We start from the raw sequence: 6601 nt of genomic DNA, 5'->3' as shown, positions 1-6601 counted from the left end.
TTAGACATTCCTGAATAATTTCAATCCGCAATAGTAAAAATGGCGACAGAAGATTGCGACAATGTTTATGTTGTCGTTGGTTATATTTCCATAAAAAACTTTGAATTATAAATTTAAATACGAGTATAATAATTCGTTCCTTGTAAAAAGTAACACGTGTTATACCAAAGTAGCCGTACCTTTTTACAGTTCGTTGTTGTTTAGACAGCCTTTCAAAAATATTACAACTTTTTACTTGTTTAGATAAATAAGTGAAAATAAAAATTGGAGATGTAGCTTGCGCTTCACACTATAATGGAGATGCAACTTGTGCTTCAAACTCTATAATGGAGATGCAGCTGTCGCTAGAATTTATACACAGTGAATACAAATACTTTTTTAACTACATTTTTAACTATATATAAAAAAGATGAAATAATACACGCTTTTTTATAAGAATATGGTTTATAAGAATATGAGGCTAGGATTTAGGTTAAAAACAATAGGTCTATTTATTGTTTAGAATAATACAGAAAAAAGAATACTGATCACCCTGGTTAGAAGTTTGGTCTTCCTATAAAAAAAGTGTTTAACAACAAAACATTTAGAATTTACAAAAACGTCACGGACTTTAAAAAGACAAAGATTTTTAATTGTGCGGCGGGCATATCAACACGGGAGATTGAATTTGCACATGACGCGCCAAACAAAGAAATATTACTTGAATAAAAAACATGATAGTAAAAAACTAAAAATCTCTCTCATCCTTCAACCACACATTTTTTGCTAAGTAATAAAATTTTGAGAAATTCCCATATAAAGAATCACAGGTGTAAAATTTATTCACACTCTTAACCCCCTTATTTTCCGCTGTGTAGAATGGCCAACCCCCCCCCCCCCCTCCACCCAGTTCCTTTTTGAAAACTGTGTCGTACAGCCTGTCAGAGTATTTTAAATCTGTCGAGGCGTCAGTCGCAGATGAGATCAGAATGATACATTATAAACATATCATACTTCGTTAAAGTGCACCATTTCTATCTCCTCCCTTCTCTCTTCTTCCTCCTCTTCAACGCAGGCTCCTCTAAATTGTATAATTAAAGATAGTAGGAGGGTACAACTTATTTGTGTACAAAACAACATAAAACCTCGACCATATGAAAAATGACGCAGATTTACGTGATGCCATCTGTTACGCTGCGAAGCCATTAATGATGCAGATACCGTATGAACTGCAGCTGAAACGAAAATATTATTTTATCACTTATGGCCAGTTTGGGAAAAAATCGAACCTTTAATCACTACGGCATTGCAAAAACGAGGCATATGTTAGATAGTAAGGCAAAAAGTGATTTATATCCGGAGTGATTACTCTCCCCCGGGTGTGAATGATTTAAAGAATGAATCATTTCTTACGGGAACCAGCAACGAAAGCAGCTGGAATAGGTGCTGAAAGTGAGGAAACAACACAAAACATCATGTTATGAAAAAGGTGAGGGAGACTTTTTAAGCTCGTTAACATTGAGCTAGAAGCCCGTCAGCGTTCCTTACCTGCGAATACCATACATAGGAAGGCACTAGGAATCGATTTAAATTCTTTGCCTGTGATATAGAGCATGGTGGAAACTACTGTTGCAAAACATCCAACTACAACTCCAATTTGTGTGATGACGTGAACTAAAATATCAGAAAGAGAAAAATATAATATATCGAACTTTATAAACGTTGAAAAACACATCCGCAGGGGTTGTTGCCTGATGTAACAGCCGATGTCGCTTTTTTAACGGCCGATAAGTTTTAAAACCCTGGGAATGAGGTTGTGCAAAATATGTAGAAGTCATACTAGCTTTTACACCGCCTATTCTCGTGATACATTGACCATCCGCACAAATTTCAAAAATTCCGATATAAACGTAACCAGAAAAGTTATAATTGTTGATGATTTCGTATAGTAGCCAGCGTTTATCATGTATTGACACGATTTGAAATGTTATCACCATCATACACATTATAGATATTGTTATTTTCAAAAACTTTTTTACAACGTTAGAAACCATGATTTAACTTGGTAACAAGTTTCTTCTGTATGCTATGTTTTTCGCGTTAAGTTTTTGTATTTTAGAAATTAAATCAACAGGTAGACTGTTGTTCTTACAATATAAGGATATCAAAGTTTTATCATACTTGCAGCACAATTTTTTCAGTGGAAACTGGAGAAACAAAACATTGTGCATGGTTTATGGCATAATTATTTTTTCTAGCCTAGTTAACTAAGCTTTCTTCGAGGATATTAAAATTCAGTTTCCCCCATACGAAAGCTTAGACGCAAAAGATGTGTCAGAGCAAATTCCAATTTCTCAGATCAGATCAAACCCCGATTAAATTAACCAATAAGTATAAAGCCAGCGTAGTCACATCTTACCCTCTCAAATAGTACAAGAACTAATTGGTATTTGTCCAGGCACGCTTAAAACAAAATATATTTAGTTAATGATCACGTGAGTTAAGAACAATAGAAGTAACTAAACAAGAAGCGCAGTCAGGAAACGGTATTATTAAACTATGGAACTACCCAAAATCACCCATAATCAGCCATAACCACCCAAAATCAGCCAAAACCAGCCATTAACACTCAAAATCAGCCAAAACCAGCCATAACCACCCAAAATCAGCCATAACCAGCCATAATCACCCACAAATTAGACACAAAAAATAACCCGACAAACATTCATTCTTGAGCATGGATCTCTCACGATATTTTTAATTTTGCTGATACACTATGTACAAGATGCTTTACGGTCAGCAAACTTGTTCCTGGGGCGACCCTGCTTTTTTGACAATCTCATGTTGGAAGACAGAAGGCTCGGTGTACAAGGTTGAATAAAAAGCTAATATATAATAATAAAGCTTTTTCTTCTCTTAGGAGCTGCCTTGAATAGAAAGAACAGACGGACACGCCAAATTCGCCGATAAGGAGAAGAGGCTCTGAGCACGAGATTGCGTTTTTGAAGATAGATAAAACAGGGGTGCAAACTTGGTTCAGACAAGGTGTCATTTTTACGAGGAGACTGGAAAAAGGCTGTGTTCGAGGTTGGGCAAAGGTCAAATCGTTCTCGTCAAACTCGCACGTCAATTCTTACGCTGCTATTGAAATGTTTTTTTTTAATTTTCTATAATACTGAACTATGGGAACGAAAATAAATGTACAAATCGAGAAAGGAAAGACATATATTAAATATAAACTCGTTCTCTACAACTTTTTCAAAAGTTCTATAGAACAATATATGAGCAGTTCCAACAAAACAAAGAAGACTACATCCGGCATGTGCTTTGACAATTCGTCGGGCAATGATGGCTATACAATATTTACTAAGTGAAGCGTAAACCTAATGATTTTAGGAACCTTCGCTCATCTCCAGTCAAACATTTCTGAGTATCTTCAGTTACATCCACATTTTGGTAAGAGAAGTTGTCAAAATACGATTTTAAACAATCCTCTAAAAAGTGCACATATACCGGACCTTCACGCGTTTGCAAGTTACCCTGCTTCTCAGTGAATTTAACAACACCAGTCGATTTAACAATCAAATAATCGTTTGCTGTGATTTTCGATGAACAACTTGGAGCAACACATCTATTGAGAAAATTAACGTTATAACTTTGAGTATTGGTACGACTTTCGCTCTTTTATATTTCTGATATTTTACAACTTCGACTCCAGAACATTCATGCAATTTCATCAAAATATTCAACATTTTCAAAAACCGAAGTATAAATATTTGAATTAGCGATGAAATTTAACTGGCATATTACATTTTGAAGCAAACGTGTCCCCAACGCTTCTTAGGTTTAAGTTTCCGTTCCAGGGAAAAAACCTAAGAAGCGCTGGGGACGAGTTTGCTTTTGCTTTTATGTTTTATGCATAGACTTTAAACGTAGCATCATACACTTCCCTTCTGTTTTCCTTTTAGGATCGATCCTGCTAAGATCCATTGGTTTGGCTTTATGACATTCGTAGTCTCCACCTTTCTTTTTTTCACAACGAGTGGTGTGACAGGTGCTTGGAATGAAGCGTCGATTCTGTTTTCCACTATTAATGCGTCGGTTAACTTTCGTTTTCTGGTGAATTGACCTGGTAGATCTTGAATTTTCTTTTTTTGAGTTTCCATGACATGATATCTGAAAATTTGGATCAGTAACTTCGTTCTCAGTCCATTCATTGATAACTAAACAAAACTTCAAAAAGCAGCCAGTTTCGATACTTTTCACCCTGCAAACAGTATTTGAAAACCCTTTTTGTGTATTGTGAACACGATAACCACGAATCAATGCGAAAATCTTTTGCTTGTCTACACATTCATCGACATATTTTCTTCCGATTCTACGTTATATAAACTAGCTTTCATTTTTCAAATGAGCCTTCTTACATTCAATACCATTATAGTAAACGTAGCTGCATGGAGAACCTTTATATTTGTAGGCTCTATTATCGTCTGCTAAGATTTAATCCAAGGTAAATCTGCTGTTATCAACAAGGTAAACTCTTGACGTAACAATACCTGAAGAAAAAATAAACATCGTTTTTTGCATGAAAGATATTTTTTAGGACTTAGGATAACTAATGAAATAAAATAATCTGTTACCTTTTGGTGGACTAGCATTTGCATCGAAGAATAGACTTTCGTCAGGTGTGATTCAGAACTTGTTGTAGCATTTATTGTTATCTTAGGAAAAAATAACCAAAATATAACATTATAATAGTAACTAACTATTGCAAGATTATTAAAGCGATAAAAACAAACCTGGAATATGGAAAGTATGTAGCCCGGCTAGAAAATCAACATTCATGATTGAAAAAACAACAACAAAAACAGTGAATCAAAAAATATTGTACTTACTGTTGCAAAAACTTGTTCATGATCATTTGAACTCGTGTTTGGATCGTCATGTTGAGATATTTAGATCGTATTTTACCCTATAAAGAAGCCAAAGAAACGTCGTAGTAATTGGTCTAACAATTTCTTCCGACAACATGCAAATAACCCCTTAACTTTATCCTAAAAACAGCCATGTGATACATGTCAATTTCTCCTCTCCATAAAATTGATGATGTAAAAAAATGTACTCACATAAAAATTTTTCGCATATTCCATGAGAATGTTTAACACAGGCACTGGGTAATTTTCGTAATCGGGCACTATATCCACAGCTTCTGGTATGATGGAGGTGTCATAATCATATATTATGCATTCTGGAGCAGCAATATTGTATCTTCTTGCGGTGCTCCAAAGTTCATTTTTGTCGCAAGAAGAGTACACGACGAACGAATTTTTGATGTGACTGACATTAAGAATCATATCCAATTCTTCAGATATGTATTTCCCTAACGGTCCAAATGGTAAACGTGTGAACTGAAAAGAGAATGGATATCATCATGCTGCGATAAGATTTCTTATTAGAAACGAAATAAATTGACAGACCGCCGATTAATTCCAGCCTAAAAAGGGGGCTAGCCAAAGCGCCCCTCTACCCGTAAAGTGGTCATAAACAACCTGATACATATCATCGGTGTTTGTGAAATTAAATATGGTAAACCAGGAAATTCATTTGCAAAATTTCAGCCTCGCCGTTGAGAGTTTTTATAAAAAAATAAATAAATTAGTTAGAATATGTAAGATATTAAAACGAAAATAAAAAAGTAGAAATTGCGTAGACATGGGCACAGCCCGTTCTCTTCCCTTAAAAATACGTTGCCGACCATAGTAACGCGTACTTATACAATACGTACTCGTAAAGTTTGTTTAGAAAATAATCTTATTAAAAATTATGTTAAGGGTTCATTTTGAACTCAGATTACTGTAATAGCCTTGAATCTACGGTCTGTAAAGTGACATCTGTTTCAATCTGTGGAGTGAGTGGCAATATTATTTTTGGTAGTAAGCTAAAATCTTAAACAAATTATTTCGAACCCCATTAACCCCAAAACATAGAATTGTAACACGATAAACAATTGTTATTAGAGTGAACTTCACAAAAAAAACTTTTATCAAAATATTGTCCTTTTGTTTTTGACACCATGACATGGTGTTTTTACTACACTTTAAAAGCGACACTATTGTATTTGGCATGATCAGTAATACAGACACGTGTAGGAACCGTAGGGAAAAGAAGGAGGTGTTATGTGGGACAATATTATTCGTGCATGGTTTTGTCGTGTCGTGATGCTTTTCGTCGTGTCGAATCTTTCTTCGTGGCGTGAATTTCTTTGACTCGTAATACTCTTCGTCGTGGTGTGTCATGCTTGGTTGTGTGGACTTCGATTTAATGCTTTTCGTCGTGGCGTATGTCACTTCGTGGCGTATTTCACTTCGTAGCGTATTTCACTTCGTAGCGTATTTCACTTCGTGGCGTATTTCACTTCGTTGCGCATTTCACTTCATAGCGTATTTCACTTCGTAGCGTATTTCACTTCGTAGCGTAATGGTTATGCTTTTTTTACACGGAATTACTTATTTCGTGAAGCTTTTACACATACTTTTTTAGTTAAAGCTAGAATCTCTTGAATTAGCTAGCTAGCTAAATCTCTCTACTAAACACTTTGTGTAAAACTAACTACATAAACATA

The sequence above is a fragment of the Hydractinia symbiolongicarpus genome, chromosome 6, assembly GCF_029227915.1.
Source record: "Hydractinia symbiolongicarpus strain clone_291-10 chromosome 6, HSymV2.1, whole genome shotgun sequence".
NCBI lineage: Eukaryota > Metazoa > Cnidaria > Hydrozoa > Anthoathecata > Hydractiniidae > Hydractinia > Hydractinia symbiolongicarpus.
Note: the sequence above shows the minus strand (reverse complement) of the source record.